This window comes from Oxyura jamaicensis, chromosome 2 (assembly GCF_011077185.1).
Source record: "Oxyura jamaicensis isolate SHBP4307 breed ruddy duck chromosome 2, BPBGC_Ojam_1.0, whole genome shotgun sequence".
In the NCBI taxonomy this organism is placed as follows: Eukaryota; Metazoa; Chordata; class Aves; order Anseriformes; family Anatidae; genus Oxyura; species Oxyura jamaicensis.
The window spans coordinates 135,532,759-135,549,873 of NC_048894.1; the positions used below are offsets into that span (position 1 = coordinate 135,532,759).

At 42.8% G+C, this 17,115-nt stretch overlaps 1 protein-coding gene across 2 annotated transcripts in view; it reads left to right on the forward strand.

Annotated features, from left to right (window-relative positions):
• Nucleotides 1-17,115, forward strand: part of CPQ (carboxypeptidase Q) — a 168,757-nt gene continuing 151,642 nt past the window's right edge. Inside the window, exons 1-2 of one of the 2 annotated variants that reach the window (XM_035318298.1) lie at nucleotides 1-49; nucleotides 87-99. The gene's annotated coding sequence lies outside the window, so the exon portion shown is untranslated. The other variant, XM_035318299.1, reaches the window with a different exon arrangement.

Consider the following 17,115-nt stretch of genomic DNA (forward strand, 5'->3'; position numbering starts at 1 on the left):
CCGCGGGCGCTCCTCCTCCTCCGCCCCCTGCGGCCCCAGCCGGCCCGGCGGAGGTGGGGGCCGTGCTGGCGCCGCGGCGGCCCGGTGTGCTCGGGGAAGGTGCGTGTTCGCTCCCCTCCTTCTCCTCCTCTTCCTCCTCCTCCTCCTCGCAGGGAGCCGGGCGGGGCGGGGGTTCGGGGGGCATCCTGCGGGGAGGCTGCCCGGGTACCCCCGGCGCTCTGCGGGGGCCGCCATCTTGTCCCGGAGCCGGCTCCCCCCCGACATGGCGCCCTTGGGTGCTGCCATGCCCTGCCCTGCCCGGCCGGGGGGCGGTGGGTCGGAGGGGGCGGCCGTCGGCCCTTCCTCCCCACACGCAGCCAGAAACACGTTCCTGCCGCCTCCTTCCTCTCAAAGGAAATTAAATATATATATATATATATACATATATATATCGGCGCCAAGATAAAGCTGGCAGTACACGCGTGGTCAGCGCCCCTGCAAAGAGCCGGGCACGGTGCTGCCTCCACAGCAATGCCAGTGGAAACGAGGGCATAAATTAGATGTTATATTTCATGGCACATCGTAACAGAAAAGTGCAAGTGTGCAAAGTGGTTTCGTGCTTCTGAGCAGGAAGCTTCAGTAACTAGTACCGTTTAGGTTTGTTTTGACAGGAATTTATTCTTCAAAGATTACCTTTTCCAAGTTGATGCAGAATAGAAAAGTATAGAAGAAGAGAGGCAGTTTTACATAAGTATATACAATTTTATGTACGTATATACATATTTTATAGGACTACTACATATATGAAAGAAAAGTGAGATATAAAAACCTGTCAATTCTGCAAGCTGAATCAGATTTTTCTAAGGAACTATTAGATAAAGAGCAGCCTTTTGAATCTCATGGTTGTGTCTGACAAGCTGCAAGTCTACTTTGAGTACTACAGAAGAGACAGTACAAAATACAAGCACTGGATTTGTATTTGATTGTTGATTACCAGTTTTTGCCTTCAAGCTGGAGAATTCTTGGGACCTGACTTTTCCAGGTGCTGAATGAGTACCCCAAAGGCCTGTTCAGAAAGGGCCGTGCACGTTCAGCACCTGGAATCCTGATTTTTGTGTGTTTTTTTTTTTTAGGCCTCAGTTTTAAAAAATCTGTCTGTCTGGTTTTCATTCAGTTCAAAATCAGATTAATTTTTACTGTTTCTGGAAACTGTTCCACATCTGCTTTCCTTTTTATATCAAAACACTGCGAGGGTGTATTAATCTGTCGATGAAAGGGGCGTGCGTGGGTGTTTTCTCTTATAAAGCAATCTTTGGTAGGACTGTAGAACAGATTCCCTGTGAGGGAATTGGAAGGACTGCTTACGTCTACGTCTTTATCTTGAATGTATCTTTCTCTTTTAGCTTGAGACATTTGTAAGATTTAAGCTACGATGACAAAGGTTGGCCTTGAGTTTGCTTTGGTTATTTGTCTGCAAGGATGAAGCCATTCTCATGCTTACCTACTATCACTCTGTAAAAACACATTTTATAGTCTTGTGTGGTGTTTTTTTTCTCTGTTAGATTATCATTTTGAATAAAATCTACAATGCTTCTGTCCCCAAGAAAACCCTGCAAAACCTACCATATCTGTGAGAGTTTGTAAGTCTCTTGTTTTCTTGTAAATTTTGACTCAGTTCTTCAGACATACCCGCTCTATCTTAATAGAACATATGAGTTGCGCCTTGCTGTCGGTGTTCCTTTACCCAAACTTCAGTCTTTTTGATGTAGTACATACAGATAAACTTGGATCAGAGCTGATGTAGCTTTACAGATTCATACTAAGCCTTTGTCTTACCTGATCTTGTTTCTTGGTGTTTAAAATACGCATAATTCTACTGAACCGCAGAACAATAAGATACTAAATCAGATAAGAGCAGATTCCAAATCTGGGCTGAGGAAGAACAACCTGGCATTGACCCCTATTGGGAGACATCTGTCAGTAAAAGCTCATATAAATTCTTACTTGTTTTATAACATGGTTTTGCAAATGTCTGTGTGTCTTTAACACCAAATCGAGAAAGGAAGCAACTTAATCTCTCATTGTTGATGTAATTGCACAAACTCATAATGCTCACAGGATTCATTTTTCTGTTCCTGCTATACATATAAACTTTCTTGTTTTAAGCTTGAAAACTTTGTCATGTCATTTCTTCCTTTCCAGTGGGAGGATGAAGATGAAGGATGGCAGTACATCTAAGAGATAGCAGCTGCAGGGGTGAAATATTTTGCTTAAAAAAGTACTTTGTGCGTAGAAATGTACAAAACGATTACAATCTTGAAGCTCTACAGTTCTTTCTGTTCTGTCTCGACAGGAAATATTATCTGTCAAAAACTGCATTGCAGCAATCTTTCACGTTTTTGTTACCAAATGTCTACAATAATCTCAAAGCAATGAAATAAATGTAAGCTCTTTCTTCATTTGACCCCCAGTCACTTACATTTTTCACTCTGATGGCAGTAGTGAATTTTTAGCTCTGATTTGTAATCTCCTAAATGCCAATTTCTCGATTAAGTCAGAATTTCAGACAGAATCTGTGGAGAATGTTCCACTCCTTTTTGTTTCGGTTTTACAATAGAAGACAAAACTGTACGTCAGCTTGAGAAAAATGTTAATCTTGTAGTCTTGTTAGCCCGCAGTTTTAAAAATGGTGCTTTGGGTACCTTGATTTTACAAGAGGCATGATTTTTGAGACAGAGAGAATGGGCCAGTGTTTTCATTGTTGTGGTGGTTTTTGTTTTTAGCAGAGAGCATTGAGACATTTGGATTTCTTAATTCCCATTTGGATTTCTCATTTCTCATTTGGATTTCTTATTTCTTACTGTATGGGTATTAAGAATAGCAGTCTTTTAGTGTCTTTTAAATCTAATTAACATAGATCTGTTTGAAGAATATTCTCCACAGTGGGTGTGAGCGAAAAAAGTGAAAATCCTTTTGGTACTGTTGCTGCCAAGGAGGGATTCAGCTGAAGTCTCTAATGAACAGGCATTTGAATTAAAACATCTCTCCCAGAGGCTGTTTGTATGTTTTGTCAAAATGTTTCTCTGTACTACCCACTGCAGTGAGAGGTGTGGTAAAAGATCTGTGATCTTTAAACATGACTTGAAGAGATGCAAAATTTGTTTTAGAAAATAAAAATTCTCGTGAAATTCTTCTCAGTTCTTAATCTCTGAAGATGAATTCTAAATCAGGAACCGATATGTTATAGTGAGAGCATGTAGGTAATGTATCATAGACATTTCTTACATCATAGGAAATACAAGCAGCTAGGAAGATTTACTTTAAACTTTTCCAAGTGGCCGTTGTGCCTTCAGCAGAACAGTGACACGTGTGAAATTTGCTACCACTTCAAGATTTGCCCAAACTTGTTTTTCGACCCCACTGATTTAGCATTGTGCAACTGAGAATTGTTGTTACCCTCGTGAAGTCCATTTCAGTACCGATGTGAGGAAACGGTTCTGGTTTTTAGTCTGTTTGATTTTTCTTTTATTTTTTTTTTCAGTTGCCCATTCTGGTGTCTGATCTTTTACTCAAACATAGCAGTAGTACATTTCCTGCTAGAGCGCTGTGTATGAAAGGGAATGAGATCACTCTTCTGCCCTCCCCCACTTTTTCTAGCTTTCATCTGTTACATGTATATTGATATCCTGTGTCTTTAATTTTTGTTAGTTTTTTTTTTTTTTTTCAGAGGAGGCACTTGACTGGGAATTTACATAAGACAAGTGAGTCGAAAGTAATTCTGTGTTTCAAGTAGCCCCACAAAAGGGCCTTATGTAATAAAGTGCATGCGCCAATAGACATTTGAGAAAGCACTGTGCTTTTTCGAGGCCTTGAAGTGAGATCTGAGGCAGTCGACTCAGCTGGGAGAGCGGGCACTTTTTTATCTGTAGCTGTCAAAAACCAAAACATAAATTTGATTTATCTGTAATGGTTTCCCCTTCCACTCTCCCCAGGTTTTGAGATTAGCATTTCTGGTCTTGCTGATTCTTACTGTTCTGAATCGCAGGGCTCACCTTCCAGGGCTCTCTGTAGTTGTGCTCTCCCATACAAAACATGAGTGTCCTACCATGGCAGACTGCAAAAACACACCTTGGAGTTCTAGTTTGTTGAAATTCTGTATTGCTTGGGAAGCAGAAAGAATTTTAAGTTACTAATTTCTTTAAGATTGATCATGTAGTGTGGTGGGTTGTTAATATTTCCTCTTAGGACAACTAGATAAGCCAGAAAGGCGTACGACTCATCTCAGGTAATGTATTCAGCACTGCCAAAAAAATACCCAGAGCAGACAATTTCTACCTTGCTGATGTACTCTGAGATACCCTAGAAGGAGAAGTCAACTTGATTTTAATTACTTCTTCAGTTTGGTTGTCTTGAAAGAGCTGTTAGGTGAGGAATCAAAAAAAGAAGCAAAAAGAAGTCTCAGGAACAGGGTGGAAAAATTTTGTGCCTAGGCCCTGAGTTACTGCCCCTGTCAAATTTGGCTGCAGTTACTGCAGGGGTTTCCACCCCTGTACCAGAGGATGTAGAAGGAGCAGAGTTTTCAGGATGCTTTTTAGGATCCAGGCACTGCCACAGCCCAACGAACCTTCCTTTGAGTAGCACACCCCATTTTCTCCTCGGCAGTCACCCGCTGGTACTAATGCCCATGCTTAATTTCTGCAAACAGAGAATCAAGGTGTTTTTCACGGGATTGGTTCCCAGGACCAACTTGTTGCCTGACCACATGGGCAAGCTTCTGGTGCAAGTGTGTGGCAGGCAAAGCCACAGCAGCGCTGACCTAGATGGACTTAAGCCACCACTGATCCAAACTTTGTTGCGCCATCCACAGACCATTAAAATACACCTGCGGTGATTTTAATACATTACTACTGCAGCTAAGAACCCAACACATCTAGTGCAGGTGGATCATACGGGGCTGTTGGGTGGTTGTCCAGGTTTGGACTGCTGCAGGACTGCTGAGCACCTCTGGGTTCTTCCAGCAAGCCTGGTGGGGATGGAGGAGAAAGTAGCTGACCTGGAAGAAATTTGGAGGGAGCAGCTTACCCTGGAGGTTGAAACAGATCTTAAAGGTCTGCTGTGCTTATAGCAGGTGGCAACAGTGTCTTCAGCCTCACATCTGAATTTGGCTGGGACAAGATGTGGGCAGAATAAAATGATTGTCTTTCTGTGTTTACATATGGCTCTAGCTGAGCTGAAAACTCATTAGCAAGTCTTTTCCCCTAGAGGAAAAGGTATTTCTCAGGGTTTTTTTCTATTGGCGGTCTTCTCATTGCTCAAAGTAGGTCTATTTTTTTTTTTTTTTTGGCCCAGAATATTGCTTTTGAGTAAAGGTAATCCTATTGACACAACAGCATGAGTTATTTTGTGTTCGTAAGTGAGCAAGACTTCACGCTTTCCCTAGAATGGGAATTCTGGCACGGCTAGAAATGCTGATATTTTTTTTCCATGTCATACTCTCCTGTCTAATGTTGGTTGTGCTCTAACAATCTGTGAAAATTGCTTTATGGCTTAAGCTGTTAGGCTGAAAGAAGTTTATGTGTGTGTTAGGCTTTATTTGAAGAGGTATCGGTTATCAGTGGTCGTAGATCCCACGTTTCTTTGATCCAAATCATCAGACAAATTTTATTTAAAGTAGAAGGGAAAAAACTAAGCCTACAAAGTGGGTCCTTTATTCATGACCCTAATATTAAGTCAGAAGGTGAACCCGGCAGTTAAAAACCATTTGGGCTGCGATATGTGTGCCCGTCAAGCAGATCTGGAGTTTATGTGCTTGTTTGTTTTTCTGAAACCGGATCCGTTTCCTTGGGATTACGGCGCAGCCCTCCCCGCTGGCTTAGCACTGCGCTCTGTACCGCACTCGTGTCTGACCTGCCAGCGTGCTTCTGCAGCTCTCGAGTGTTTACCAAAGCCAGAGCAGTTATTTGTGCGTGTGCGATAGTAAATAGGCATTTGATTTTCCAGCTCTTTTTTCTTTCCTTTCACATGCTGCATCTTTTCTCAGTGCGTTGGTCTTAGGATTCAATGTAGGCAGGCGCCTGCTCTCCGAAACCCGAGCACGCAGCCCAGTTGAGTAGCATGCAAATGGGAGTGGGAGCATGGGAAAGTTCCTTTGAAGAATGCCATGTAAAAATAACTATTGCAAGCTTATCAGTATGTGAACTGTATATAAAAAAACAGATGCACGCGGGATAAATAATAATAACTAGAGTAGGCATCCAGTGCAACCTTCCCAAACTATCAGAATGAAGCATGCTGTCTAACATCTGTCCCCACAGAGAAGCAGCACGGGAAGGATGGCAGTCAGCTAACAGGAGCCTTTTTTCCTGGAAAACATTTTCGGCTGTGGTGAGGCAACAGCTGGGCTGTGAGCTGCAAGCATCTCTGCAGCTGTGGGTGGTGGGCTGCGCAAGCTCAGCTGCTCTTGGAAAAGCAGCAGGTAACTTCACTGCAGCAAAAGCTTTCATCCAGGAATTAAATGCGACAGGAAGTTTAAGAAATGCAGGCTTTTTGCTGACCTTGCCTCTCTCCACGTGCACCTATCAAAGTACTTTGTATTCAGCGAGTAGGGCTGTGGTAAGCGTGGAGTAAGGGGTGTAGGATTAGCGTTGCCTTAAGACCTTTGCCCTGGCTAACTGGGAAGTTGTCAGAGTTGTCAGACTGCTACGTACTGCATTGACCAAAGCACTGCACGGGGCCCGGCCCAGCTTCCAGGTGGTTTCAAAGACGAGCTTTCTGAGGACCCTAATAGGAAATCGTGGAGACGTGGGGAAATGCGGTGAGCTTGTCATCCTGCATGGAATGTCGCTTTACTTTGATGTGAGCTCTACCTGATCAACTGACCCTGCTTGCAGGCTAATATATGTGATAAAATCTAAACCACAATTTATGTAAGTGATTTCTAAGTGGTAATTTATGTATCCCCCAATATCAGTTGCATTTTAATTTGGACTTGCGTTTCGGTTCATGAAGGGACTGACATTTACATCATCTGGGTTCGCTGAAGGAGGCAGAGGCTGTGTTTTTCCTCCCACTAATAACACCAGACCCCCAATGTTAAATAGTCCCCCTGTTCATGCTGTGGACAAAGCCCCCTGAATTTTATGCGATGTGTGACAAGGCAAATGAGTGGTTTTGAAGATCGCTGGTCATTTATAACTCAATCAAAGTGCTCTGAGTGGGTTGATTCTGCAAGCTTTTGTCTCCTTAATGGTTGGCCTTGTGACTAGAAGCACTTAAAGGTGGCGTTCCCAAAGCTGTGTTTGCAGAGAACTACTTAGCATGTAGGGTAAAAGCCAGGGGTGTCCCAGTACGAGGGGACCCTGCCCAGTTTGATAGCACCATGGCTAAAAGCAATTTAAAGAGGAACTGGCCTCGCTTTTTAGTGTGTTCCAGGCCACTTTACATTTCTGTGGGAAAATCACAACCATAAGCAAACCTACAGCAGGCCCAGCAGGAGCTTTGGGCTGACCCGTGTGAGAGCAGAAGGACAGGGTGAGCAATCTGGGGTCTGGCCGTGGAGCTGTGTGCCCTCAGGGCTCTGTGGGCTGATGTCCCTGCGTGCTTCCTGAGCTCGAGTGCGTCCCTTCACCTGGCCCTGCCGTGTTCGTGGCAGCAGCTGGGAGCTGGCTTTCACTAAAACAACCAGTGTAAAAACTTCCTTCGGAGTATGGGAGCTGACACCTGCCTGTCACCTTTCTCTTACGGAGTCTGAATGATGCAGCAGCGTTTAAGGCCTGGGAGGAAACCTTTAGCTGTTTAGTTTCCTCCTGTATTTCCTTGGCATCATTTAATCCGTGAGTATTACCAGTCAGGCGCAGCGTTAAAGTCATGTCAGCGTGAAGACAGAGAGATGTCTTACCATAATATTTGCAGAAAGAGGGCTGATCGCCCTGTCTTTATTAGTGCTTCAGATGCTGTACAACGTGTGCCAGATGCTGTACAACGCGTGCCAGACAATGACACATCTGTATGCCTCGTCAGCTCCAGCCTGCTACGATCAGTATCTTCCCTTCACATGATGCTCTGTACCAGCTTTGGTACAGTCACATTCAAAACCGTGGTAAATATCTGGGTCACAGAAGCGTCCAACAGCTAGTTGGACAGCTGGAACAAAGCCAGAACAAAGAACCTGTATTTTAAATGGATCTCTCCTTCTTTTTCCAATACCATGGAACTCAAACAAGATCTGTGTTGAGAAAAGGCAGTTTCATGGTTCATTAAACTACCTTCCTTCTCACAAATGTTTTTTGCCATTTTGGAAAGCTGTTTCCAGTGTAGCTCATAAACATCTTTTGGCATTTGTACTTTTTTCATGCATTTTGAAGCTCCTGTCGGTATTTGTGTGTGTGTGTTGTGTTATCTCTGCAGGTATACCTATGCAAGAACAAGGCATGTATTTTTGCTTGGAGAGTTACTTGTGCTAGCAACATTATCTAAATTATATTACATTGCCTTTGATCATTTTTTTCTAAAGACCTTTTGATGAAACTGAAAAGAAAAAAACAGAAACATTTCTGGAAACCAGTGCCTTCAGGTCTCTTGAGAAATGCTACTCAAGGGCAGTGGCTAATGATCCTGAACCTGAAAACTTTATTGTACACATACTGTGCATTTAGCTTTAGAGACACTTCTTCGTGTAAGCACCTTACTAAACAGCAAATGTGGTTTGTAGTAAGTGATAGCATTAGTCCAGTGCTGCTATACTGAAATACTTTAATTTGAGCACATGGGTGGGATTTAAACATATAAATTGCTAATACGACTACTTCTCCTGGTGATACTTCTGTGGACTGAGAAATAAGCATAGTCCTCCAAAAGAAGTTTAGACTCTTGATTCCACTTTGGACATGGGCTCAGGCTTGTGCCGTAACTTTTGGCTACTTTAGAGAGAAGTTTATTCTGTTTTCAGCCTTCTGCTGAGTGGCAATTCATCAAAAGCTGTTAAGAAATTGGTGTTCATTCAGGTGTCAGTTGTTTCTTGGTTCTGAGCAGTGTGCTCCTGCCTTTCTCATTAAAAAACAGAGGACCTATAGCATACACCTTGCTCCTTACAGCCACACTATCTCTGAGAACTAAATATTCAAAACTAACTTCAAATTCTGCACTGATGTGCTTTCACATGAAAATTTTATACATCTAGGCTTTCTGGTATGTATTTTCCCACCTTAAAATCTTGTTTACGCATAAAATGTTTAACACTTACAGGAGTTTTTCTAACCTGTAACAGCTCAGTGTAAGATCTTCCACAGATCGCCTGCCTGATGAATCCTTGGAGTCCCTGCATAAGAATTCTGGATAGAAACATGCCAGCTGTGTTAGTGCATGAACAAAAATAAGTGGAGAGCAGGCTTTTCGGGTATTAACAGCATACTCGAAACTGTAAGTGTTTACCTTTAGAAATATTGTGCTCTGCTCCATAAAAAAAAAACATCTTTAAAAAATACATCTTTAAAAATTCATTTTTGGAAATAGAATTGCTTGACTCAGAAAAGCATGAATTGCCATACCCAGACTCACTTGTGTCAGCAGTTGTTACTGTTATCTTTGTGTAATTGGCGTGCTTACTCCATGGTACCTTCTTTTATTCTCTCTCTCTTTTTTTTCTTTGATTTCCAGTTGACTCTTTGTACTCCCACCATATGTCTCACTGCAGCAGGCTTTTGATCGGCTCCTCTTGGTGGTGTCAGCAGAAAGGGCTTGAGTGGCCAGGCTAATTGAAACGTCTTTCATGTTGCTACTGAGGAACTCGGGAGATGTCACTTTTGGGCTCCTCCTCCTCCCGTCGTTTATCCATTTTGTCTGTCTGTGGTGGTATGTTCGTAATGGCATGCTCATCTCTGTGCGTCTGCAGTGGCTGGCACTGTGAAGTTAATCTGAACTGGGACTGTTGGATGCCACTTAAAAAAAAAAAAATGTAAAAGAATATTTACAGTGATAGATATCCCCTCTAAAACCTGACTTAGTTGTTGGTGGTGTTCTGCAATAACAAAGTTGTTGAATAACTTTTGTCTGTTAAACGGCAGTGAGAAATAGAAGTTAAATCTGGAATCAGAACCTCCTCCTGCATAGTAGCTGTACTGAGCAGAGTAAGCAAACGTGTGCTGCACTGGGGAGTTGCTTTGGCTTAGAAATGATGATGGAGCTTTCCTCAGCATCAGAAAGAGTTCTGGCTTTGCAGTTTGCTTCTCAGAATTGGCCAAACCCCAGCTCTGTGTCAAGCTCTTGGAGGAAAGTATATTTATCTTGTTTACAGTCGGTTCTTTTCCTTGGCTCTTTACATTTAAACATGTTAAGCTTTCTTTTGTTTGTCCATTGCAATGCAGTCTGCTCTGGCATGGTGGCCCCAACTGTACATCGCGGCTGAGCTGTAGCAATTTATGTCTGGTGTTGATACGCTGGACTACGGTCAGATATTTGAGCACCCTATATTATGCCCTTGTGAGCATGACAAAATCATAAACGACATACTTCATGGCATGCCTCATTGAAATTAATATCCTTTTCCACCCTTAATACGGGTAAAGAAATGTCTACATCGTAAAAATCATTTTTCTGTCAAGTGTAGTGAGCAGTTCTTGATGCTGCCCCCTTTCCTATGGTTAGTTGTATTTATAATTTGCCCTCTGTTGCTCTGGAAAGCGAAGGCTTGGTAGAGGTATCTCACAGTGAGGAGGCAAAAGACTAGAATGTCAGTTTCCTTAGCAAGCCTAGCAATATGTTACCACATTTATCAGCTTCACAAAACCACCTGAATGTCAGTATTGTTCCATGAGGAACACAGCTTTCCTTGTGACTACAAAGACTATGAAAAAACTTCAAGATACTTAGACAAGTCACCGTTACTTTAAACTGGAAATTTTATGTATTAATTTGGAATGATGGTGCTACCTATACCTGTAAAATGCGATTGTGGGTGTATGGAGTAAAGTAGCTGAAGCGGTTGGATGCTTTTGAATATGTTGGTCTTTTTTGTCCTTTTCTTCAAAGCATTTACAATGTGCATAACTTGTTGACTTACAATTAATATTTTTTTCATATTCTTTGTAGGTATGTACTCATAGAGGGATGCTGTGTCATATATGGAAAAGCAGGGAGTTTAGTGGAAGCGTTTACCAGTCCAGAGTGATGTATTATAAATACAGTTGAGACTATCAGCTGGCATAACTTTCAGTACGGCCAGACAGGTCACTTCATCAGAAAACTTGGCCAGTTACACTCCATTACATAATTACTAACTCAGGTTACCTATTTTGGTGCTTCATTTTGGCAAAAAACAACAACAAACCCCAACCTTGGTAGCGTACAGTCACCCTAAAAACTCAGGCTTAATTGTCAGGAGGCACCGAAAGTATTTGTGTTTTCTGGCCAAACTGTGGAGCAACATGAAGCACACACACGTGTTCCCTAGGACTGAGCAGCCTTTTGCTGGCCTGCTGCTTGGAGGAGCGCCAAGAGGCCCCTGCGGGTGCCAGATACTTGGCATTTTGATTGCTTTTGGCTTTCACAGGGGTCGCAGACCAACTTGTGATGGTGACAGCCCTGTGCTGGCTGCTGGTAGAAAAACTCGCTTTGCTCCTGTTACAGCTTCGACCCATCCACTTCAGCAGCTTAAGCTATCCAGTGATAGGGTCTGCCCAGTTGCTCAGAGGTCTTGCCTTCTTCATTTAGGTTTTGCCCTGGTATGAAGATAGATTTAATCTTTTGGCCAGATGCAATCTGCTTGTCTTTTAGTAAAAATTCAGAAGGAAAATATTCAGCATCAGAATTACTGGAATTATCAGTAAATGAAGCATAGAAGATGTTTTGCTGAACGTGTTTTCAAAAAGAAGCTTGGTTTAGGGTGTTGGCTGATAGGTATTGATGTATGAGACCATATGGGCTATTTTTGTCTTTGCAGACCCTTAATTCATAGCCTCTTGTTTCTCTTGGTCCCTTCATTCTTTTACTTAGCCTAATTCATCTTCTCAGATAAGAAAATAAGAAGAGATTGTGAGAGAAGATTCCTGTGCTTACATTGTCTCAAGAAAAAGGGCGTGTTTTTCTCCTGTAGGAAAAGCTGAAGGAACAATATGCAGCTCTGAAGAGTTTGTGTCTCAGTTATATAGGAATTTTGTGAAAAGGTACAAGATGTGCATATGTCCAGAGGACCTTCACAATCAAGAAAGGCTCACTGAATTAGTAAGAGGCCACTAAGGTTTAGCTTTGGAAGGGGTGTGCATGAATGTACTTCTTTTTTTGCGTGTGTTTCTGTGTCTGAAGACAACATCTCTTGTTTTTTACATTGGAACAATACTGACGAGCTTGAAGGAAATGTCACCTAAGTTGAGCATCAAAATACCAGATAAATCTAATTACATCCCTGTTCTGTTACGTTATGATTTAATTGTCCAAAATCTGCCCCCCTCATTGTCTTTTAATGCCATCAGCTGGCGTTGGCTCCATACTTTGGCATTCATTGGAGTATGAACAACATTGTGTACTTGTGTATTGTTGCTTCCTTGCTGTCTTACTTTCATTGAATGTTTCTGCTCTATTCAGTTATTCTCATCTAACAATCCTACTGAATTCTTGTCTTTTGCCTCTGAAAAGATAATGTTCTCCCTTTTGTGAACTGTTTGTATTTTCAATGCTCATTAAGAATTACATCAGCTGCTACATGGCCTAGGCATTGTTCTGTGCTTATTTCTTTCTTTTCTTTTTTAAAATTTTAAGTCTTGGCTGCCTCTGCTTCTTAGGGAAGTTGCAGAGTGATTGTTTCTGGAGCTTTGCTGAGAGGGGGCTCTGCACATGGCTTGCAGTGTGATTCTTTGGGGTTCCTCTCTTCCATTTTAGTTAGCAGCATCTGCTGAGTGTATCAAGGTACCTGCTGCTATTCTGAGGCTTGGAGGTGCAGAATGAATTAAGTGCAGTTCCTTTTACTGCTTCCTTCCTATGTTAAGCTGGAGGACTTCCCACACAGAGTATAAATATGGTTTGCCTGTTTTCTTTTGCCAGATGGGGAGCTACATCTATGGTGTCTCTGAGCAGATTTGGACCTTCTCTGTTTTGATCCTGAGACCCCTTTAAACATTTTATTTCCTATTGTGTTCACGGAAGTCAGTATCACTACTTGGTCGTACATGGTCTTGCACAACTAGGCCATGCTTACCCTTTAAAGGATTTCAGGATGTATCTTGAGTTGCAGTAAATCTGGATAGTTCTTCTGGAGTTAGCAAAGATAAAACAGCTCAGGATCTGGTGTTCTCTGTGGACTTTATGGTCAAGTATAATAACATTTGGTAATGTTTTCAAAGTCTTGTACCCATATTGTGTTATACTCTTTCTTTAGCTTTAGGTGTAAAAAGGCTGATTTTAAGGACTTAGTAACATAAAAGGGAGCTTTGACTGTGTCTGTTTCCTAAGCCAAGATTTTCTAACTGATTTGTGAATAAAATGTGCTCCCAGATGAGGAGTCTTCACAGTTCTGGAAGAGCAATCTTTGAGGAATGTCCGCTTTCCTGCTTCCCTCTTCAAGATCATAAACTTTTTTTTTTTTTTTTTTTTTCTTGTCTTTCTAAGTGATGGAAGAGCTCTGTGGCTTTATTTTTAGGCAGAAATCTCCTCCTCACTTTGCAAGTCCACCTAGCCTTCCAGCCATCCTACGCCACGGCTGTCACAACAAACTTCCTTTCAGATGCTGTTAAGTGCATGAGACGTCGCTGTGCAGCATGCGAGTTTGTTACCCTGGGGCTTCTCAGTCTATTCTAATGTTATCAAAACTACTGTGTGCTTTCAAGGTTTCCTACATTCCGTGGAGGAAAATCAAATGGTACGTGGTTGGGAAACTGATAGATACTTCACAGATTTAGCAGATTTTCCAGATTTTCTAAAGAGAAATTAAGTGGTTAATAGCCTCAATTTAATGTTTTCTTTCCTTGTTTCCCAAAGTCATGATTCTTGTGAACTCTCTGTATCCTTTTGTCTGTATTTTCAGTTGGGATTTGGGGAAAACTTTGCCCCACTGGAGCAGAAGCATTGCTCTAGCTTTGTTTATCTTATATCTGTTCCCTCTGCCCCTCTTTCAGTTATCTGGTTGCTGGAGATGGAGTTCTCAGCTGAGATTTTTCTTTTTTATCCTTTCTGTTGCGCTTTTCTATCTGTTACATTTAAGTAATTTGTATTACAATGATGATAATGGAGGTAACGTAGCTAGTCTGTTTACAGATCAGTTGTGCTAAAGCTCTTTTGTATAAGGAAAAGAAAACCACAAAAGATGAAGATTCCAATGATCTTGCCCTTTAACATCAAAGACAGCAGTTTGCTGTGGACAAATGGATCAGTCGATAGGTGGAAGCATCTTTAAAGTAGCTGCTTAGCTTCTGGTAAATGCACCTGTTACACTCCCTGCACAAAGAAGGTAACATTGTGCTGTACGTTTTATTCTCTCATACTACTCATTTGAGCTTAATTCCTGCCTTTTATTTCTCTTTTACTTCTCTAACCTTTTCCCCCTGATATTTCAGTCCTTTTGGCTTGTGGTTATGGGTTCATCTCATGCTCTGAATCGCAGATTTAGGCTGAACGAGCCTTGAGCTCAAGTAGTCCAAACCCACCTACTTAAGTGGGGTTATAACCTCACCTACCTGGTGAGGTTATGGCGACTATTCCCAGTCACCTTCTTGTCCTTCATATGTTTGGAAATGGTTTCCAGGAGGATCTTCCCTCCTCGCCTTGCCAGGGATCGACTGGCCTGTGCTTGGCCACATCTTAAATCTTGCACTTCTCGGAGGTAGGACTGGCATGACCTTTCAAAGACAGCTGAGGTTGGCCTCACAGTGACATCAGCCAGCTCTCTCAGCAGCAGGGGGTGCAGCCCATCAGGCCCTATGGGTTTACAGATGTCCAGGTTGTTTTCACTGAGTGGGTCTTCCTCCACTGAGGGTAAGCCTTCCTTGCTCTGGGCTTTCTCACTGAAATGTTTCCCAGCTTTTTCTCGTTGTCTTTTGCTTTCTTCCCCCCTTGTTTTGATTAGGATTTTGCAGGGAGAAATCTCTGTACTCAGGCTATATTCAGAACGCATCCTTCCCTCTGCATATGGGTTCCAGGTACTCCTGCCTTGGCTGGATGCCCACTGTCTACTCCACCTGAAGCTAACAGAACTGGAACCCTTTTACCTTACTGCCTTTCAGCTTTGCCCCTCATTTTGACCCACAGAGTTGCCGTGGTGGCTAAGCATGCTCCTCTACCCTGGAAAGCTAGGAGCATGTATAACGCTTTGAGCTGGAGCTGATTAAGCCCTGAGCTGTGCTGAAGTCAGAAAACCGAGTTCATCTGGCAGAAACCTGCAGTGCCTAATAAGCGAACGACTCTCAGTTCTGCTCAAAACGGCAGGAAGAGCAGTGGTGGCTCCCACTTTTTGCTTCACATGCCAGCGATCAGAAGTCCATCTCAAGCAGTGAAAGGTGGGAGCTGTAGGTTTCACACCTTGAGAGCTTCACTTTTCAGAACACCCTAAACACGAGCGTGGGCATGGCTGGAACGGGACCCTTGCCATGCTTGCAGGGTTTGCAAGGTCAGGGAAATAGAGCAGAAGAAGCTTAACAGTAACACTCTGTTGAGCATCCTTGCCTGCTAGAAGGGCAAGGGGAATCCCAGATGCTTAGCCCTGATTTAGAAAATTATTTTGCACTGAAGACCCACAGAATGAGTTGCATTGGTAGGGCTGCAAGAAAGGACAGTATTTCCTGAAAATGCGTTTTCCTCCTGTCTCATTTTGCTCTAAAGTTTTACTGGAGACATTCAATGAATGATTAAATGCATCAACAATTTGTGCCTGTCCTATTATTAATTCATTGAATATGGCTGGCACGGTGATGTTCATTTGCTAGTGAAATGTGCAAAAATCAGTACTCTTTTCCCAGCTGACTCACAGGGGTGACAAACTTGATGCTGCATAAACAACAGATGTAATGTTCTCTCTCCGAATTAGCAGTGGGGTGATTCCTGTATTGCAGTCTGAGAGTATGACACTACCTAGCAAGGAATTAAATAGCAATAAATTACACTCCTGTGCTTGTTCCTTTGCCCAGGGTTTGAGACCAGGTATGTGCCCTACCACGGGGCAGTGGCAGGGTGCTTGTGGTGAGTGTGTTCATCCTCAAAAGCCATGGAAACACATCAGTTCTCAGTGCTCAGGAGGAAATTCCTGGAAGAAGAGTGGCTCTTAAATGCAGCTCCTCTGGGGCAGCCTTCGGAGTGAGGACGCTGCTGGTTTTGAACGAGGCCAGGAAGAGCAAAGGAAACATTTCTTAGTTAAGGAGAATATGATAACTGTGTTTTCATTTCTCCATTGAAAAAAAAGCTCATGAAGTTGGTAGCTTGGGGCTCTTTGAGGTTTTAAATGCTAATTAAAAAAGCCCCCAGTGTTTTCCGTTTAACAACCTAAGTGCATCAGCATTGTTGAGTAGACTTTCGAATCCTTAAACAAACAAAAGCCCAAATTTAAAATTTTGGAAACTAATTCTACAAAATTATTGTCTTACTCCACTCAGCAAGAATTTGTCTTTCGGCAAAAATCAGATTATCTTGCTTACTTCTTTGTGGATGATGAGTCTGGCAAAAATCAGGGAAGGAGCATGGTCATCCTGAGAAAATTACTGATGTCTCTTGCAGAGGATGTCTGCGAGCATGTAATTAACTGGTCCGAAGGGAAGGAGCATGGGGAAAGTACAGAGCTTAGCAATAAAAATACACCAATGCTCCCTCTGTGTAGTGTAACCACAAATAAGCAGTAACTCAGACTGTCACAGGCTTTTTACAGTTCTCTGTCAGTGTCCTGAGATAGCCCTGGAGCTTTCTGCTCCTGCTAGTCTAAGACCTTTGCCCTGTCTTCTCGCAGTGAGGGAGGAGATCTGTGCTTTCTCATTCATGAGTAAAACCTCAGGTGACTTCAGAGAATCACAGACCCACAGACTGGTTTGGGTTGGAAGGGACCTTAAAGCCCACCTAGTCCCACCCCCTGCCATGGGCAGGGACACCTCCCACCAGCCCAGGCTGCCCAAAGCCCCATCCAGCCTGGCCTTGAGCACCTCCAGGGATGGGGCATGCACAGCTTCTCTG